Source organism: Lactuca saligna, chromosome 7, assembly GCF_052625555.1.
Source record: "Lactuca saligna cultivar CGN05327 chromosome 7, ASM5262555v1, whole genome shotgun sequence".
In the NCBI taxonomy this organism is placed as follows: Eukaryota; Viridiplantae; Streptophyta; class Magnoliopsida; order Asterales; family Asteraceae; genus Lactuca; species Lactuca saligna.
The window spans coordinates 71,625,504-71,648,033 of NC_136423.1; positions in this window are offsets into that span (position 1 = coordinate 71,625,504).

Here is a 22,530-nt window from a genome sequence, read left to right on the forward strand (position 1 = left end):
TCTGAGAGTTTCGGAAACGAGTTTAGTTTGTTCATGAAATTGATTATGATTTTTAATGACCTCCAACTTGTATAAAAAAGTCCATAATCACAGCCTGGTCCTGATTTGCTCTTAAAATGATAGGTAGTTTTGTAAAAATCACCATAAATTGTAGTAAAAATGTATGGAGATTTACAAGTAGTCATTTTAAAGCTAAGAACTAGAACTACTTGAACCTATAGCAATTTTGAAAACTAAAATGTTTACGATGCCCAAAACGGTCCGTGAATGGAGTTAAACTTTTCTAGTGAAGGTTGTTAAATGAGTTTGGTTATGTTCTTGGTGTTTTAACTTGTATTCACCCCCCCCCCCCCTAAAACTTAAGTAAAACATGAAAAGATAGGGGTATGAACTCACCTTGTGTGATTTCAATATATGGATGATGGAGAAAGGTAGTGTTCCACTTAAAAACACTAAGAAGATGTCTTGAAGGTTTCAAGATCTAACATTAATGTGATGATGTTTGTGTAAAATACCTATGATTTGAGTAGAAGGAAATGAAATAATTATATGGAGGATGAATATACTTACCAAAAGTAGAAGGAAAGTCTTGGAAAATGCCTTGGAAATATCGAAATTAAGAGAGAAGAGTTGAGAGAAAAGTGTTTGATCTTTTGGTGGAAATGAGTAAAGTGAGGAGACAGCGTAAGATTTCCCAGCTCTTAGAACGTGAGAATCGATGGAGATTGATGGAAAAGTAAAAGGATGTGATTGGGTATGGTGGGGAGGGGTGTGGGTTGGTCATAGAGTGGGTATGGGAGGTTGCTTGTGTCATAAACTAAAGAAAAGTCAACACTCCACGTCTTTCACTTCCCCCACTCTTCTTGGATAAGTTTTATCCCCAACATATGATTAATTAATACAAATGGGCCTTATATGCTAAAATAAAGTTTTGGGTGAAAATATCGCGTTAAAATGATGAAAAACGAGTTTAAAATGAGTCGTAGACGAAAACTGGGAAAAACGAGTTTTCCCTACGAAGCTCTTTGGATCTGGCACTAAGGGCTTCGGTATTTGGCTCCTAAGGCTTCGGGCTTCAAATTTGATGTTGAGGCTTCAGGCTTTGATCTGGAGCTTAGGCTTCAGATTCGGATCTGAGGCTTCGGCTTCGGATCCTTGGGTCCTAAGGCTTTGTGCTTCGGATCCTCGGGTCCTGAGGCTTCGTGCTACGAATCCGTTGGTCCTGAGGCTTCGTGCTTCGGATCCTCAGGTCCTGAGGCTTCGGGTCTGAGGTTGAGGCTCAAGCTTTGGATCTGAGGTTGAGGCTTCATGTCTTTGGGTATGAGGCTTAGGCTTCGGATCTGAGGCTGAGGCTTCGGGTCCTTGAGCCTATTTTTGTCGTTCTTACCCCGTTTCAAGCCGTTCTTGACCCGGTTAAGGGTCGGGATGACCCGAATGATTACAAAAAGTTACGGGAACTTTTGAGAGAGATTTGGGAGATATTTCACATACTTGTAGAGATTTTAAATAGAAAGAGAGAGAGAGAGAGAGAGAGAGAGAGAGAGAGAGAGATAGAGTGAAAGAGATTGGGAGAGGGTTCTTGTGTGACCTTTTTGAGTGCTTGGCTCCGCAACACAAGGTCCGTAAGCCCCGATAAGCCATGTTTAAGGATATTACACACTCTCGATGAGTATGCAATAGTGTTTTATCAGTTTGGTTTATTACTTACCACGGTTTTAGGTGAAGGAAATTTGTATACACAAATTTTTTCAATTGATGATTTCTCATTAGAATAAAGAGTGGTATAGCAATTTCCTAACATAAGTCCTAGTACACAAAGGTTAACTGAGTTGAATGCATTGACTTGTTGAATATGAATTGACCCGAAATTGACTATTGTCACATTATCCCCTCGTTAGAGGGAATTTCGTCCCGAAATTTACATTCTGACTGGGACTTTAAGAGTTTGGAAAAAGATGCGAGTATTTTTGCTTCATTTGGTCTTCGCATTCCCAGGTGAACTCAGGTCCTCGTTTAGTGTTCCAACGAACCTTCACAATGGGGATACGACTTTGCTTCGTTCTTTTGATCTCCCGATCCATGATTTCAATTGGTTCTTCCACGAAGTGGACACTCTCATTAACTTCAATTTTTGTTGAGTGGTATCATGAGAGTCTCGTCGGACAGACACTTATTTAAGTTCGATACGTGAAAGGTAGGATATACTTGATTTAGTTCTTGTGGTAATCGAAGTTTGTACGTTACTGGGCCAATCCTGCCAAGGATTTCGAATGGTCTGATATACCTTGGGTTTAGTTTCCCATGCTTTACCGAAGTCCATCACCCAATCTATTAACATCTCGCCTAAGGTTTGAACAGTCCCTTCTGTTCTGCCCGTCGGTTTGCTGGTCGTAGGCCATACTCAAGTCTAGCCTAGTTCCCTGTAAGGGTAGCTACAGTCGCGAAATGAATGTACTATCTCCGTTAGAGATAATGGATATTGATAGACCATGCAGTCATAAAATCTCTTTGATATACGTTCTAGTTGATTTCTCCATCTTGCTGGTTCATGTGATTGGTAGAAGTACGCGGATTTGATCAATCAATCAGCCTCGGAGCGCTGCAACTGGGTCTGATGTAGTGTTTCTCGTTTGATTAGATCGGTAGGGAACATATGGGTTTGGTTTATACGACTAGACTTATTCGGATGATAGGGCATTCATTTGCACTCCTAGGTATCCTTGTCCCAAAGTTTGCGGTAGGACTCGTACCTGGTCCATCTATCATTAACTTGTGCATATAGGTCGTATGTATTTAAGGTTGGAAAAACAGTTGGATGGGTGACTCTGCCCTAAGTCCACAACCATACAAGGAACAAGAAATAGGGCGAAATCACACATCCAATGTCTGTAGGATCTTAGTTATACATTATCCTCGCATATATACTTAGTAGTGATCGACTAACTGTATGCACCCCAACTTCTGTGCTTGAACTTTATCTACTGCTTGAAGGGTCTCCTGGAATACTTGTTGTAAGTTGTTGGAAGGTATGATACTCCTCTAGTGAGTGTTTTGGGGTTGACACAGCGAGAGATGACCTAGAGGTCCATGCTGGATGTGTTTATGGGAGACGAAGGTTTGATGTTTGGTGGGTTGGGTGAAGGGTCCTTTCGTAGTCGTTAAATCAGGAAGATGAGGACTATATCAATCGAGATTGATTGGTGACAACAACATCTCTTTAGGTAAAACATGTGTTAAGCTGTATTTGTAAGAAGCACTCATTAGAGAGATATAGTATCTCGTGTTTCTTTTCGGTGTGTTCCGTTTTGTTAGATGTTATTGTTATTGTAGATGATTCGTACCACAGTGTCTAGCACTGGTAGTGGGTGTGTTCCGATAGCTAGTAATGACACTTGATATCATGATCCCTGATGGCCACTCTATGATCGAGCGGTATATGCACGTCGTATGTAAATTTGATATTGGAGAAATCATCGTGTGGGTGGCTCTACCCTAATCCCACTGCTAGACATGGAACAGGATGTCAAAACAGAATTATTCGCTTTATGACTTTAGTACTTTGATTATAATTAACCCCGATGTATGTACAAAGTCATCACAGCTTACAGGTAATGATTTTAAGGTCATATATGAGTGTCTTTGATTTGATTTAAACGAGAGGGTATTTTAACAACTTTTTTTTGAAGGACGAGATTTTAGCGAGCATACCAATTTCATTACGAACATATGGTACTTAAACGTTTTGTCGTTGGGAACATTACAATAGTCCTAATAAGATTCTTTGTTACCATTTCTGGTTCGTCTGTCACACTCCTCCAGCTCCCCCGTCATTCCTCTCAGTTGGACACTCTCTCTTGAAGTGTCCTGTTTCACCACATAGGAAGCACACTAGACTTACCTTGGTATTGGTGGTTGAAGTGATGTCCTAAGTCGGGGCCTTGTAGAAACGGATGGTATGTCCTTTTCTGTTGTCGTTGTTACAGTGTAAAATCCGGCAAGCTCCTATCTGATGGTAGCCACACTGGTTACACCTTGGAAGTGATCCCTCATATGGTATGGCCGGTGTTTGGGTGACAAACCTTGTGGCTAGTGCCGAGGCGTGTGTCACGATTGCTATTGTAGCGGCATGGGTGGACATGGGTTGTTATCTTTTGGCGAATCCTTGAGATTGGTTGTGCTCCTTTTTGTTCCAAAACTTTCGCTTCTTGCTCGTAGGTTTGTGACCTGAGACGCCTTCATAGGCAGACACCCATTGGGGCTCCCGATTGTTACAAAAATTTGTATTGTCGGCACCACTTCCATCTCTGCTAATGTTGTTAGCATTGAGTTGCGCCATGACGGCTACCACAGCTGCCGTGACTGCAACTTGAAAAGTAGTAGGATCTATCTGCAGGATTACTCTGTTGCTTGTTGGCTGGTTACCTTCTTGTGAAGTCATAATCCTGTTGCATGATGATAAACGATGTCGTGAGTAGGGATGATTATCTCTAGTTATATCCTTACCATTTATATGCACATATATAAACTTCTCACTTTACTGAACTCTTCTTGGTGTTTCTGCTAACGTTCTTAAGAAGGAGTTATGGTAGTGGATAGAAGTACGTTTCATACAGGCGTGAAGCTTTACTCATCTAGGGATCATGTTTGTCCAAACATAGTCAACTGAGGAGTTATGATGGGATCTGGTGCACTTGTGCTAGTATGGCTATACGTCGCGAGTTTTCTAACTAAGTTTATCATAGTTCATTTTGTAACATATTTCGTTTGTTTTATGGTGTTTTCAAAACATTTCATAACGAGAGCCTATTTATGATAAACTCATGTATTTTAGTAGTTTTGTATCCATGTGAAACCTTGAAATTTGATCCAAGCTAGGTCTTTCTTACGACCATTTGATGTATGCTTAGTGGTATGATTAAGACTTAATAGACCTTCGAGTCTGATGGGTTTGCTGTAAACCCATTTTGTTAATATGATTTTAGAAAAAAAAATTCATAGAAAATTTTAACCTAGATGTTGGCCTACACCAAATTATTGTAAGGAAAAGTTTTGATACCAAGTAGATCTCTTGATTAGTATAACCGCTTAAATCGCAGTGTCGTGCTTACACCGAGATTAGAGTAGCATCAAAGCATACTTATGAACTTAATTTAGAAAGTCTTGTGAGCGGTGTGAACTCTACTCACGACGATGCATCCCTTGTGATGCCCGAGGCAAAGTCGATGCATCTTGCAGCTTTGCCAATCGATGGTTGGCTGTAAGCATCCTCTCTTTGAATGTCGTGTGTCTACCCTGTAACTCTCTTACCTCTGCCCAAGCGCGCGATAAGGTCCTAAAAATAGAGTTGGTCTCTAAAATAGTAGTCTCTTTCTAAGTCTTGGGTAAGTGAGACGGTACGGTCTGTAGTAGCGCGCAGTTTCCGAACTCGGTTTGTAGTCTCCCTGTGTTAATCCCCGATGTTTTCGATCTATCTGGTCTTTGCCGGGAGGGATCCATCAATCGGTCCCCCATGGTTGAGGTCATAGCACCCTCATTGGTCTCCACATGGTGATTGTTGTCATTTTTGTCGACTCCAACCCTCGATCACAGTTGCCCAACAGGGCACAGGTTCGTTGTAGTCGAAACGGTTCACGGAAACCCTGCTATGCATGGAGGGTTGATTACCTCCGGTTCCGCTTCTAATTCTTCTCATAACCATCCACCATTTCTCTCATTTGGAAAGTAGGGGTCGCCCGGTAAGTAGGATCTTGCTATGTTATACGTGCGAGAATAGGAGCGGAAGAGATAATTTAATAGGCGTCTAACTCTATAATTAATTACTTATAGGGAGTGATCCTTATCAGTCATCTCTATGATCACTTAGTGCATACCTGTTAGACATAATCTGAGATAGAATAGACCTTCGAATAAATGACTCCACTCTAAATCCACAACCAAACAAGGAACAAGAAGTAGAGCAATAGTCATAGATTCTGAGTCTATAATATCTTCAATTATGTATAACCTTGGCGTATGCATTCATTCGTTAAGGACCTACTAATAGAGGTCTTTAGTTTTCACATAAGTTGGTTATAGTATTTCAAAGTACTCCTATAGTAGTTTAATGTTTGATTTATGCTTTCCAAAGTTTCTTTGTAGATAGAATTGGTAATTTTTTAGACTTGTTGCAACGCCACAACCATTCCCAGGCATATGCTAATCACTTTTGGGTCAGACATAGTTGATCAGGCTATGTCATTCCCAGACCTGACTATACATCCACAAGCCTACTTGTGCCATTCAATAATCATTACTTTTGTTTTGATCTAGAATGATGTTGACCTTAGTATGTATGCATGCATGTATACTTTTAATAAGAAACATTTTATTTCTAAAAGTATAGTTATTTGAAAAATGTTAAATCAGAGACCTTAGTCCCAATGCATTTATAGTTTATATATCTTATGTGGTTCGATATACTTAGTTCACTATAAACAATGCTCTGATACCAATCTGCCACACCCCCAAACCAAGGATGGCGGAAACGTCCGAGGGTGGAGGACTTCATGTATAGTATCACAACAATGAGTATAATAGTCCTTAAAGTAAATACAACCAATCATAAAATAATCAGAAAAAAATTACATGGTTTCAAGTATTACATATTTCAATGGTTGATCATGATATGATATAAAAATAGTTGTTCAACACCGTAGCCTTGCATCCTCAAAAGCTTGTGGTTACTTGGTTTCGTTGACTTCCTGAGAATACAAGTAGTTTTGAAAGAGTGACAACAATTAAGTTGGTGAGTTCATAAGCATTTTAGATAAAGGGTTTGGAAACTATTCTTTGTAATGTGTTGTGTATTACCAAGAAAAATCCAATATTTTCCTTATAAAAGTTATGTGGTCCTAAATACTAGGACCGAGAATAAAGAAGTATTTGCCATACTTAAAGATATAAAATTGGTTTTAAATCGGCATAAAACCCTTTTCAATTTGAGAAAAATCTCGTAATGAATGATGTGTAATCTTAAATACCAAGATCGAAACTGTACAGTAATATCCGTACTTATTGATATAAAAAGTGATTTTCAATCGACATAAAACCCCTTTTTATTTATAAAAATCCCCGTAAAATTTATGTGTTGTTAACTCTCTATGTGAGTCTCTATAAGCATACTATGACTAAATGAACCTACCACGACATTTCTCAGTCGACGAAAAATGTTATGACACTTGTCACTCGTAGACCTGCAGGTCCCACTGTAGCTAGCAGCAAGGTGTGGGTTGTCAAACCCAATATAGATTTATACACAACTATCACGTTCTCCGTACAAGAGACTCTGGTTATAACTACTAGGAATTTTAACCCGTACTCTAGGAGTACTAAGAAGAATGTCTCATAATTTAAGTTAACAAGTTTATGTGTGGTGTGCGTTAGTGTAAAACTCTTTCTGTGAGAATAAAACCTTCAGAAATATGTTTGTTGAGTTAATGGAAACATAAACCATACCTATTTTAGTTTATCAGAACGTTTAAATGTAATGGTTATAAATTTATTTACTATGGTTAACTACTATATTTGTGAAGGTAAAAAAAAACCTATTTGTTTACCGATATGTATATATACCTTTTACTAAAGTGAAATAACATACAATATAACAACTAATAAATTAGCATACTTATGAAGGAAAAAATCCATTTGTTTTCTGATATATGCCAATACACCAAGACGAAATGACATGTAATGTCAAAAAATATATTCACATAACGATACACACCTTGTTGAACAAGTTACAAGGTGCAAATGAAGTTGATAACATTTTTCTAGTGATAACATTTCTATTACTGTTCTTAGAAAATTTATAGAAAAACCATCAAAGGTCCAAATCAAAATCCGTAAATTCTGTGAGTTTCGGAAACGAGTCTAGTTTGTTCATGAAATTGATTATGATTTTTAATGACCTCCAACTTCTATGAAAAAGTCCATAATCACAGCCTGGTCTGGATTTGCTCTTCAAATGATAGGTAGTTTTGTAAAAATCACCATAAATTGTAGTAAAAACGTATGGAGATTTACAAGTAGTAATTTTAAAGCTAAGAACTAGAACTACTTGAACCTAAAACAGTTTTGAAAACTAAAATGTTTGAGTTGCCCAAAACAGTCTGTGAAAGGAGTTGAACTTTTCTACTGAAGGTTGTTAAATGAGTTTAGTTGTGTTCTTGGTGTTTTAACTTGTATCGCCCCCCCCCCCCCCTTAAAACTTAAGAAAAACATGAAAAGATATGGGTATGAACTCACCTTGTGTGATTTTATTAAATGGATGATGGAGAAAGGTAGTGTCCCACTTAATTACACTAAGAAGATGTCTTGAAGGTTCGTAGATCTAACATGAATGTGATGATGTTTGTGTAAAATATCTATGATTTTAGTAGAAGGAAATGAAATAATTATATGGAGGATGAATATACTAACCAAAAGTAGAAGGAAAGTCTTTGAAAATGCCTTGGAAATCTCGAAATTAAGAGACAAGAGTTGAGAGAAAAGTGTTTTATCTTTTATTAGAAATGAGAGGAAATGAGTGAATTGAGGAGAGAGGGTAAGTTTTCCCAGCTCTTAGAACGTGAGAATGGATGGAGATTGATGGAAAAGTACAAGGATGTGACGAGGTATGGTGGGAAGAGGTGTGGGTTGGTCATAGAGTGGGTATGGGAGGTTCCTTGTGTCATAAACTAAAGAAAAGTCAACATTCCACCTCTTGCACTTCCCCCAGTCTTCTTGGATAAGTTTTATCCCCGAAACATGATTAATTAATAAAAATGGGGCCTTATATGCTAAAATAAAGTTTTGGGTGATAATCCCACGTTAAAATGATGAAAAACAGGTTTAAAATGCAGTCGTAGACGAAAACCGGGAAAAATGGGTTTTCCCTGCGAAGACCTTCGGATCTGGCCCTAGAGGCTTTGGTCTTCGGGTCCTAAGGCTTCGGGCTTCGAATCTGATGCTTAGGCTTCGGGCTTTGATCTGGGACTAGGGCTTCGGCGTCGGATCCTTAAGTCTCGAGGCTTCGTGCTTCGGGTCCTTGGGTCCTGAGGCTTCGTGCTTCGAATCCTTGGGTCCTGAGGCTTCGTGCTTTGGATTCTCGTGTCCTGAGGCTTCGGGTCTTCGGGTTAAAGGCTCAGTCTTCGGATCTGAGGCTAAGGCTTCGGGTCTTCGGGACTAACGCTTAGGCTTCGGATCTGAGGCTGAGGCTTCGGGTCCTTGAGCCTATTTTTCTTGTTTTTACCCCGTTTTAAGCCGTTCTTGACCCGGTTAAGGGTCGGGATGACACGAATGATTACAAAAAGTTACGGGAACTTTTGAGAGAGAATTAGGAGAGATTTGGAAGAGATTTCACATACTTGGATAGATTTTAAATAGAGAGAGATAGAGTGAAAGAGATTAGGAGAGACTTCTTTTGTGACCTTTTTGAGTGCTTGGCTCCACAACACAAGGTCCGTAAGCTTCGATAAGCCATGTTTAAGGATCTTACACACTCCCGATGAGTATGGAACACTGTTTTATCGGTTTGGTTTATTACTTACCACAGTTTTAGGTTAAGGAAGTTTGGATACACGAACTTTTCAATTGATGATTTCTCATTAGAATAGCGAGTGGTATAGTAATTTTCTAACGTAAGCCCTAGTACACAAGGGTTAACTGAGTCGATCGGTTTGACTTGTTGACTTTGACTTGACCCAAAATTGACTATTGTCACATTATTGATCAATACTAATTAAATAATACGATTTCATAGTAATATATTAGAACATATAATATATTAACACACCGTAAGTGTCCTTATTCTCATTTTATCTATCCAATTGTCATGATTCCATGCAACCCAAATGTACCATGCCAAATTCGGTCAAGTACATAACATATATAGTTATGGACTTAGACACCTTATCCAATATAAACTTCTGGTCATCCGGACAAGAACATATTAAAAAACAACGCTCTACATCATACAATTATCTCATCTCCACAATCGGGTTCGAGACGCCATCAAACTGTAGGGGTTTCGTATTATTGAAGTCCAAATATTGGAAAGCTCTCTCTCCTCAAGCCCTAATGATAGAACCAGTCATGGTAGCTACATCAACAACAACTCAGAAAGTGCGGCATAATGATCATCAAATAGCTCAATCATGACAGTCTTGAACAACTCAAAAAACTCCAAAGTAATCTCCATGATTGCCTCAGTCACTTCTACAGCAATGATCCCACAAATCTCTTCCTCAATCTGACATGCTCTCCAAGTGCTGCCAGCTCCTATTCCTAAACCTGCGAATGCCACCATACTGAAAAATATACAAAGGAAAGATAAAAAATCACAACAAAGTGCTCAACACACTAGGACCTACTCCTATTAGTCCCTTAGAAACCTCAAAATTCCTCTTAAATCTCCTATGCATCCTATGGTTTCAGTAGTATGGGCCCATACTACATTCTACACCTATCGGTGGTTGATTTAGAGTTCATCCTAATGTTTTAAGTCACTACATGAAGCCACTCCTAGGTAAGCTAACAGCCACTTCTCCTGCGAGCTACAACTAAATTCATAGGCACTCTTCCTAGGATTACCCTCACTCCTACACCACTAGTTGCTTTTGTGCATGTTTATTGTACACAATACGGGGTCAGATAGACTTTTGTATAATCAACTCTGCCATAAATACACAACCAAACAAGGAACAGGAAGTATGTAAAAGTCAATCATTCTAAGGCTATTCAATCCTGCCCATATACAACTAATCAACATAAATGTAGCAATAACACAATCAAAAACATATATCAGGTAAGCAACTCTTCAAATCGGAAGGCGTGACAGAAATTAGTCATCACTATCCAACAGTTTCTAAAAGAACCTTATTCGCTAGCATGCTTTTCTAACAATCCATATATCAACAAAAATCAAAACTAAGCGAACATAACACTACGCGTATTTGGGAAGCACTCTCATGTGCGAGCTCTGGATGACTTTACACACAACGTCTTCCTGGAAAAGAAAAAATTAATTCAAACCCCAAGTTCTCGATCTCAAGCCAACAATCAAACAAGAACATGAAAAGAGACCGAGCCCATGTCCTTACACCAATCCTAATTATTTTATTCAAAAACCTTTTGCAAAAACTCTTTGATCCTACTTTGAGATGGGATTTACAGAAGTGTTCCTCCACTTCACTCAAACTAGAGATCTTATATAAATTTGTAATGCCCAATTCTCTCAAACCAAAATGTTTCGTTTTTATTTAGGTAAAACTTTCCAATTTATAAATCCATTATTAAGAAAACCATTTATTCTAAATTACATTTATTTAAAATCGCAGTATTATAGAAAAAGTGGAATCCTCAACGTTGATGATGAGTTAGTATAGTTCTGCCTTCTCTTGGAATATGGTATCCTTCAAACACCAGATTCTTTGTGCAAGCCTTTTCGGATGCTAATCTAGGAGGATGCAGTCTCGATTGTAAAACCACTTCTTGGGGATGTCAGGTTCTAGATGGTAAACTAGTAAGTTGGCAATCAAAGAAACAGACTTGTGTGTCCCTATCAACAGCAGAAGAGGAATACATTGTAGCTGCATCATGTACTTCACAAGTCATCTAGATACAAAGCCTACTTCGAGACTATGTCATCAACTAGAAGAGAATTCCAATCTAATATATTTCTGTAAGTGTTGTTCGGATTTGTCACAACCCAGTGCAACGTTCCAAGACGAGATATATATCACAATAGTATCATTTTATAAAGGATCATGTAGAATACGGGAAAGTTGAAGTAGATTTTGTAAGATACTCTTATTAACTTGCTGATATCTTCACGAAAGCCTTACCTAAAACAACCTTCAATAGAATTCTACAAGGCTTAGGAATTATAGAAGCAAAATATGTTCCAAAACCATCTTCGTAATCAGAATGCATCTCTTAAGTTTCGAACTAGTCTGAAACTTTGGAGGTACTTGTAACTCACTGTTCACTCTCCAAATGGGTGCAAGTGCTCAAAGCAACTCAGAGTCTACTGTTCATCTGGGATTCGGAACATCATGCATCCTCTTTATATTATATGTTTTCAATATTTTCTTTTCTGTATTTTTATTTCATTTTCAGGAAAACTTCAAAATCCAAAAATATTTACTTTTCTGTTTTTTTATTTCTTTTTCAGAAAAACTTCAAAATACAAAATTATTTTTCATTTATGTTTTTCTTTCTTTTTGAAGAAAATCCAAAATAGAAAATATTTACTTTCTTTTTTATGTTTTTTTTTTCAAAAAAATTCAAAAATCCAAAAATATTTTTATTTTGTTTATTCGTGTGTTATTTTTAAATCATTTTGTCTTGGGTACTATTTCGTCACCACAATTCAGAATAATGGGGCAGGTATATAACTTTGATTCTATGTACTAGTTAAGTGTCCCTAAAAGCATGTTGCTACGTGTCGACCAAAGCCTCTAAGACTTTATTTTGCAGCCTTAATGAAACTTTCACTCTGAATGATTCTTCTGAATCAGGCTAATATGCACATAAGTCGTTCAGCTACCTTACTCTTCTCATATCGAGTGAAGAGTTTATTGCTTAGTCTTTTGCAATATAGCGGAGGTGCATTTTTATCTTCGGAACCCACCTTATCCTTTCTCCATCATCTTCACTTTCACATTCATAACCCCTGAGACTCTCAGAAATTTTCACTTAGGTTTATGGTTACACAAATTTTGTGTTTATGATCTTCAAATTGTTAACACCATGATTTGACTAAAACCCAAAATCCGACTCGTATTTATATATTGATGGTCAAAAATAAATTTGTTCTAGACTTTTCATCGTGGGATTGATGAGATTCAAACCTTGTGGTTTCTACCTTGAAATTTCATTATTTTAATATTTACGAGATCTTAATGGAATGCTCTCGCCCTAAGATATTTCTTCCCAATAGATCTAGTTTTTTGTTTTTTGAGATTTTGACTTTGTCTAGCCATTTAAATGAATCCTAGGCATACTTGTTATTATGGCTACACTTTTCAAACAAGTACTTCTTCCATTCTTTAGGACGTATGTTGAGTTTCATATTTTGGTTTAAGCAAAGCCACCCTTTAAAGCCTAAACAAAGGAATCATTTCACTATTTCTTAACAAATAGATGTTCGTAATTAAATGGTAACCCATGCAAGCACTTTCGGGTTTCTCTTGACTCTGAAGGAAGAGACCATTGCCTGAAATCCATCTACCTTTATGTTAAGTTTATATTGACATCACAAAATCCTAGATATATTCCATTTATTTATGTTTCTTTGGCACACTCTTGCACGAAAATCCATGTGATTTTCCAACAGTCTGGTTTCACTTATTCTGAATGATTACTTTCAGATTCAGAGAACAGGTACTTGCAAGCTATTACGAATGTCCAGAACAGAAACAACAGCCTTCAAGGGATATGGTTTTGATTTGGTTATGTGAAATTTTCAAACGGCTTCCGACGTTACGCATATCATTTATGCCTGCCACTCTCTAGCTGTCACGTCTTTTCAAGCTACTTTTACGGGATTTAGAAGCGCCAAACGATAGATTTATTTGACATGTCACAATGTTTAAAATGGAAATTGATGCATCATTATCATTTACCACTTTTAAATTTTCAAATTCTCCGGCAAGACAAACTCTCTCTCTCTCTCAAACACTATTCATCTTCCCTGTCTGGATCAATGGATGCTTCATCTGAAACTCCATCTGTGGCTAACCATACCACTTCGTCGGGATTAATGAACATCAAATCCAACCAAAATCTTATCTTGGATCTTGACTCATCAAAATGTGTCATCTCTCTCTAACCGATGATTAAGTGTCTTCGTCACTCTCCTTTGGCTCTGGCTCCTACCATGGTGGAGAATGTCCCCTTGGTTCATCTATACAGGGCATACTCAACTGCAAATTATTAGGATGGTGAATCTGTGATTACCTTTGAGAATGATTCCCACAAAACATCAATCTCAATTCTCTATTCAGTCGAATGCTAGGGTTTTCTCAAGATAGGGATTTGTTTGATCCGGATTCAATCTCTTCTTCTACAATTCTATAAATTTTCTACCAGATGCGTTACGTGGGAGAGCACGCCATTTTATCCAAGTCGAAGAAGGCCAACCTACCTCTGATGTGGAATAGCCTCTTTACCCTTCTTTTCAAAAGTTTTTCCGAGCGAGTTAAGGGCTCAGACAATGAAAGTAAGCTTTTATGCACTATTATCTATGGACTCTACCATGGAATCAACCTGGATTATGGTTCCATCCTTTGATTAAAACTTATTCAGAGTACTCTTTCCACGACATGGCACTCAGTGATTTTGTGTACTCGGTTCTGGTATATCATCGTCCATAGAGCCATCACAAAACTCAATATTCCAATGACTGAAGGATGTATCATCGCAACTATCCAGATGTTTTATACCTTAAACTTCATAATATCTGATCCTAGGAAGTTCAATTTATTGGATCTCTTCCAGAGGAAATTCTCAACTGTGTTCCAAACATAAACTAGGTCGTCACCAAGTATCGGAAAAAACCTACATCAGGTCTGCGTCCTTTAACACCTGAGATGCAAAAGGCTTTGGAGGAAGTGCACAAGCCTAAGAAGGGAGGTAAGCGAAAGGCGAAGTTTGGTCCTTCCGAACCAACTCAAACTCCAAAGAAGAAATTCAAGAAGGCCACTCATAAGCCGTGATCACCCTCTCTAGTTGTTGAAGAGGATTTGGAGTCTCATACAATTTCCGATGTTCGAAGAACAGAGCAATTCAAGCGTGGAAATGTAGCTACATGAGTCAGTTCGCAACCAATGGTCTCGGAGCCCATTACCACTTCAACTACTATGAAGGTAACATCTTTGATTAATAATTTTGTTCCCTCACCAAATCAAACTATTCATGTTCCTTCTCTTACTACTACATCTACACCCATTTCCATACCGATCACTATTGTTTCTTGTCTGAATGTATTTATAGGAGTCTCACAACAAGAGACCTCCATTGCTCAAACTGCTCCTCTATACACTGAATCCACCACAACTACCACCACAACCACGTGGGCAAGTGCCTGATTTGCGCCAAACCCATGGTAGAATAAAAAAAAGCCCTCTAGTATACTTCAACAACCCGAGTGGAAGTGGGAGTGCATAACCATGGACTTCATCACCAAGTTTCCCAAGACGACAGGTGGACTCGACACCATCTGGGTGATCGTTGACAGGTTAACCAAATGAACGCACTTCCTACCAATAAAAGAGACAGACAAAATGGAGAAACTGACCACAACATACATTAAAGAAATCGTGCGACTGCATGGAGTACCAATATGCATTATCTCCAACAGGGATAGTAGATTCACCTCACGGTTTTGGAAGTCACTGCAAAAATCCGTAAGAATTATACTCGACATAAGTACGGTCTACCACCCGCAGACCGACGGGAAAAGTAAAAGAACTATCCAAAAATTAGAGGATATGTTGAGAGCTTGCGATATAGACTTTGTTAAATCTTGGGATAGCCATTTACCCCTTGTCAAACTCTCATACAACAATAGATATCACACTAGCATCGGAGTTGCTCCATTCGAAGCCCTCTATGGTCGCAAGTGCATATCATCTCTTTGTCGGGCTGAAGTGAGTGACACGCAACTAGCAAAGGGGAATGTTCTTGGAAGAACCAGTATGGATCGTGGACTGAGAGGTCAAGCAAACGAAGTAAAGCCGTATGTCCATAGTGAAGGTTCGCTGGAATGCTAAGCGGGGACCTGAATTCACTTGTGAGCGGGAGGATCAAATGAAACTGAATAATCCTCATATTCTCCCTTAGTTATATGTATATGCTTAAAATCTAATTTTGGGAGAAAATTCTCTGTACAAGGGGATGATGTGACAACCTAAAATTTCTATCTTGTAAAGCCTATCAATTCAATCAAAACTCAGACTTGTTTCAGTTGACTTTTTAGCTTTGTTAAGGGTCCGTTTGAGAGTTCTAAGCCTAGTACACTCAAGGATTTGGTGATAGGAAGTATTTACTTGAGTTCATTGGGTTGCAATCGAGCTAGAACCACCTTCACAAGGAGTTCACGGCCGCAAACTAGGGTATACGACCGTAAACCCATGTTGGCCGTGAACCTCTCTTTATCTAATTCATTTCCTTCATTATTCATTCATTTCTCACATTTTCAAGTATAGAACTCTCATTTCTCTCTCAAGTATCATCAAGGATATCCTCCTTGATCTTCAAAAGTATAAGTTATTCTTCCTTTCTTACTTGATATCCTTCTTATTCATATGAAGCTCTTTGATTTCATCGATAAATTCCACATTTTTCGTTTAGATCTTCAAATCTTCATTTTTTCACCAAGAGCACACACTTGCTATTGGGGATGTAAACACCTTCAACACTTCAATTTAAGTAAGTATCCTTTCCATACACTTTTTATCCATTAGAAGCTCTTGATTTCCAACCAAGAAATAACCAATTTATGCATGATTTTCAAGAGTTTATGGCCATAAACCCTTATTTGGGTCGTAGACCCTTATTACATCATATGGTGACTCTAAACCCTTCAAACCATGGTTGTAAACCCTTCATAGGATTAAGCCTAAGGCGGTAAACACTTCATGTGTGGCCGTAAACTCTCCTATAGCTGTAAACACTTATAGTGTGGTCGTGAACAACCTTTCATACAATCACATGTGATTGTAACACATCATTTCAAGTGCTTCTTTGTCCCTGAGGTTGTCCCTTACCTGCTTACTTGTTATATACACTAATTATATACATATATCTATCATTATATGCTTAATAGGATCCATTTGTGCTGGAGACTTCACTTGACATACATATCATCATATATTGATCTTTCATTCAAATTGCTCACTATAGGTGATTTCATACCCCTAAACTTATCTTTTAAATGATTTTAAATGTTGTTATGGGGAGGGGGGGATACAAGTAGAAAACAATATAGTTATAGTATCAATCACATGTGATTTATAACAATCAAACAAAAAGGATTTCTTCAACTTCAAAACCGTGTTATCAAAAAAACTGTTGCAAATCATTTTGAAAATAACATGAAGTCATCAGTAACCATTCAAATCGTTAAAACACTTTTTAGACGATAAAATCTTTATCATTTTACAAAACTCTTTTGAAACTTATATATTGTCAAAATCATGTCTATATAGACATAGTTATATAAATAAGGTTTAAAGGGCTTAGGACTGATAACTCGTTGTATTTCCTGTTCCTTGTTTGGTTATGGACTTAGGGTATCGGATGTTTTTCTGAGTGTCGTTTAAATCATCGTTATATATTATGTATATGTATGTAGATATAAAAGTCCATCAAATCAATTCAATACCTTTTTGTAGTGAAGGTCTACAAACATGATCTGTCATTCAACTACAGAGCTTACTAGTAATCTATAATAGGTATAGTTTAGAGGATTACTACTTACTATTTCTAGAACAATGGAACTTACAAGAGTCAGTACATACAAGAGTCAGTTAAAACATACTAATACTAGAAAAAGAAGTAACATACTAATATTAGAATAAGAAGGAACATACTATATACTAGAACAATAAGGAACATACTATACACTAGAACAGAAGGAACATATTATATACTATAACAGGAAGGATCATACATGCTAATACAAGAATAAGATAACTTTAATGTGAGCCACTACTTCATGGCATGGCATTTTATTTCTATGTTATGTTTTGTAACTAGAGTCTCCTAGAGGGATAACATGAGTTTGTGTACAGATCTATACGGGACTGACCATCCTACACCTTGCTCGTAGCTATAGTGGGACCTGCAGGTCTATGGGTGACAATGTCATACCATTTCGATATCTTTTGAACATCGTGTTTTATACTAATCAATTAAGCATGGTTATAACCTCATCACATTTTACCTTAATTAAACAAATTGGTTTTAAGGTAGTTAGCACTTTAGTAGTTACTACCTATAATACTACTATACATCTTTATTTTCCCTTACATTCATATAGTGATCTTCTCACATAAAAGGTAATGTAAACTATTTTCTAATAATGATAGTCATACTTGGGAAAAACACTCACTTTTACAAAAGAACAAACAAACAGAACAGTTGGTTCTTGGTAGGAGACAACTTTTCATTTTAGTAGAAAATATAGGATTTTCTAATAAATATACAAACATTTACATCAAAACACTTACAAACACTTTCATCAAACTTATACGAACATTTGACACTAAAATACTTTTGAACTCACCAGATTAAATTCTGATCTACTCTTTCAAGATAACTTGTACTCTCATGTCACAAGTAGACAAGTACAAATCACTAGGTTTTGAGAAGACGGTGTATTTCCATGACTCGTCTTTTATTTTGATATATATATTTTTGGTGTCATACAAATACATTTAGAACACACATGTATAACTTATACTATTAATGCAATGGATGATGTTGTTGTTTGTTTTACTATTGTGAATTTTTTATGATACTGAACATGACGACCTCCGCCCTCGAACGTTTCCGCCGTTCTGCTTTGGGGTGTGAATGATTGATATCGGAGATTATTTATAGTGAATTGAGTATATCAACCCATAAAGGATATACAACTATAACCACATCAGGATTAAAATACACTAACCAAGAGTTTATTCTTTTTAAATAATAAACTATTTAACTAAAGTATACGTACATGCATGCATTCTAGGATCAGTGTCACACTAGAATAGAACAAAAGTATTGTGGCTTTTGGACAGCACAAGTAGGCTTGGGGACATATGATCAGATTTGGAAGTGATATAGCCTGATCAACTATATCTTTCCGAGAAGTGATTAGCATGTGCTTAGGACTGCTTGTGGTGTTGCAGCAAGTCTAAAAACTTACCGACACTACTAGAATGAAAACTTTAGAACAAAACAAAAACTTAAAATACTATAGGAGTATTTTTTGATAATATAATTACTTATTTTAGAACTAAAAGATCTTTATTAAGTAGGTCAATAGTTGTCGAGTGGAGACACTAAGGTTATATGTGACTAGGGTGTCATAGACTTAGATTCTGTGATCTTTGTTATATTTCCTATTCCTTGTTTGGTTGTGGACTTAGAGTTAGGGTCATTTATTCGAAGGTCTATTCTATTTTGGTTACATATGACTGGTATGCACTATGCAAGTGTTGAAGTAACTAATAAGGATCATCCTATAATTATCCTAAGTAGTACGTCTATTATATGATTCTTACATCCATTTTCTTGCTTCGATAACATGGCTGGATTCCATCTCCCAAGGGACCCGTACTTTCCCGAGCAAGGAGTCGGTGGATGGCTCGATGTTCAGCCAGAGGATAATCATGAAATTCCATTAGACGATGACTTTGTAGAAAATTTCCCAGATGATTCTAACTCCGAGCCATAAGTCAATGATCTACCCCTGGTGTCTCCAATCCCAAATCCTAACCCTCGTCTGGCTTTTCAAGGCCCGACGCCTTTGTGGGCTGAGAACTTGGGTAGTTGGAGTCGTGAGTAGGGAAAACCCTTACCCTACAATGGAGACCGAAGCTTCTACAACCTAAGCGAGGGAGGCTCTGCAGAGAGAATTTTTTCCATCTTGGTTCTCCAAGTGGCTCGAAATGTTGAGCTACGAATGTCAGCCATTAAACAAAACCGTGGAGCTTGATGTGGACACGAAGCCAATAAGGATCGTATTCGCAATATTGAATTTTATCATGGGAGAGTTATGAAAGACAATGAGGATCTACAGCAAGAGATAACTGTAACTCATGTTGAAGTCATAGAGCATGGAGCATGCCAATTAGTGAATAAGAGAGAACTTCATGAGGTGGAGCGTTAGCTATCCGATTTTAAGGGTTCATGTGAGGGGTACCCGTCGCCGATAGGAGATGCTCTACTCATCCTTTCTATTGGTTTAAGGAATAGCATTCTTATCTATGCTCTTAGTAGCACTTTTCCCTCTAAATATTCCTATTTTGCAAGTACTGTTTCGCTAGTTCTTTATGCTATCAAAATTTGCTCATTTCTGGTTTGATGTAAGACCTACTTTAAGGCCATTTTTCCTAAACTTGTTACATATTTAATTCCAATGATATTGACAAACATCTAATCTCATGGGAAATATTTATTCAAATGCTTACATACTTCTATCGTTAGATCTCTATTTCAATCATACTCTCATATATTTTTTGAACTATGGCGAGTTAGTTCATGGATCACTCTCATTATTGTTACTATCATCTTCATCTTTGTAAACTTTTAGTTGAAAGATGCCCCCACATCATTCTCTGAGAAATAACCCTCCGATAACTCCAACTCAACCACTACATCCTCCACAATATGATCCTGCAGCTCCGCAAGCTGTGGTAGTTGCGGCTGTTACGACAGCCTTAGCCCAATTCAACGCTAGCGGTACTAACGGGAGTGGAGCAACTGTACACTAATTTACTCAAGGTGATGCTCCAGTGAACTCTAGAGAGTGATATTATAAAGACTTCACCAACTGCAAGCCCTAGGACCTTTGTCAGGACTGGTGGAATCATTTCCCTCTCGCAATGGTTCGTAAAGACGAAGTGGATCTTTGAGATTTCCTCCTGTCCAGAAGGGAGCAAAGTAAAATTTGATGCCTGCACCTTCTCAGACAGAGCCCTAACATGGTGGAATAGCCATGTCAATTCACTTTCCTTGATATTGGCTAATGTAATGGGAAGGGAAGCTCTGAAAGAGCTGGTGATTGAGGAGTACTGCCCAATGGGCGAGGTTCAGAAACTTGAACAATAACTCTGGAGCCTAACCATGAAGGGCTCCGCCATATTTTCCTACACCGCCAGCTTAAGTGATCTGGTGGCTCTATGTCCGAGAATGGTCCCAACTGAGGGAAAGAAGGTCGAGAGGTATGTTTTGGGGTTGGTGCCTCCATTCTAGGGGGATGTCTTAGCTTCAAACCCCACCACCTTTGGCAGTGCCAAGCGACTGGCACAGTGGCTCATCGATCATAGAGTCCGGCCACCAACAATGAAAAAAACCCTAGCCATCCTAAAACCATCAAAAGTTGTTGGCAACAAGAGGAAGTCTTGGGACAAGATGAAAGCAACCTGGAGCAGAACTCTGCCAAGAAGCAGCATGTCGTGGCTGTTCATGCCACAATAGCTCCTACTGCCCTTACGCTGATGAAGCAGTATGTAGGAAGCTTGCCAAAGTGCAACAAGTGCAGCTTCCACCACAATGGACCCTGTTGAGAAATGCAGTGCGCTAACTGCAACATGAAGGGGAACACTGTCCATTTCAACAAGTCTCTGGCCAGGCCAATCACCCAAGTCCACGGCGTCGGAGTGGGTCAGGCTTGCTATGGATGTGGAGAGTTGGGTCACTACAAGAGGAACTGTGTGAAGGTAGGGAACACTGGTGAAGTGGGAAGGGTTTTAGCGATAGGCCACGAGGAAGCGGTAGCAGACCCTATAGTGGTCACTGGTATGTTTCTCCTCGATAACTCTTATGCGTGCATACTATTTGATATTTGAGCGGAGAGGAGTTTCACGAACCAGAAATTTACACACTTACTTAAACAAAAACCACGTGAACATAAAGAACCGTTCACTGTAGAAATGGCTAATAGAAATACTGAGAGCACTAGTTGTATATACATAGGATGTACCCTATCTCTAAATAGCCATTCATATCCAATCGACCTCATGACTATCTTAATTAAAAGTTTCAATGTCATTATCGGCATGGATTCATTGTCTCTTGTAAGTCCCCAAAATTGCTTGTGTATCAATCAGATCCAATTGATGGTGTAGAATACCAATTAATTGGATGATGTCAGATGAAATTAGAAGAGAAGGATAAGAAGAAGAATATGAATCGTGTAATGTATTCAATAATATGAATCATGCTCCAACACATAAGATTCTCACACACATACACACACACTTCTTCTATATAACTTTCTCTCTCTACAATATGCTCTCCTTTCTCTCTCTCTCATCTAGCCTTACACTCCTCACCATATATATATGAGACATGGGCCACCAGCAGCACACGAGTGTACAGCTGCACACGTGTGTGCGGTCGTACACAAGGTGTGCGACCGCACACAAAAGTGCAGCCGTACACAGCCACAAAATTACATATTACATTATAGAAAAATATATTTTCCTAGGAAAGCAAAGTGAAAACCATATTTTTGACCCAACAATCTCCCCCTTGGTTTATAGCTTTCTTTTCTAATTGACCCAAGAAACTCCCCCTAAAAAGTAGCTGGCTTTTCTTGTTAGTCTTCATTGGGAGCTTTGGCTTCAGCTTTAATCTTCAAATTCTTCACAGCATCAAGATGAACACATGAATCTTCAATTAATGACTTCATCTTAAGTTGTTGGGAATTTCTTCAAAATTTGACATTAAACTCACATTGGGTGAGAAGGCTTCTTGAAAAAATTCTTCAAAGATAGCGCTTTCAGTTTGAGAATC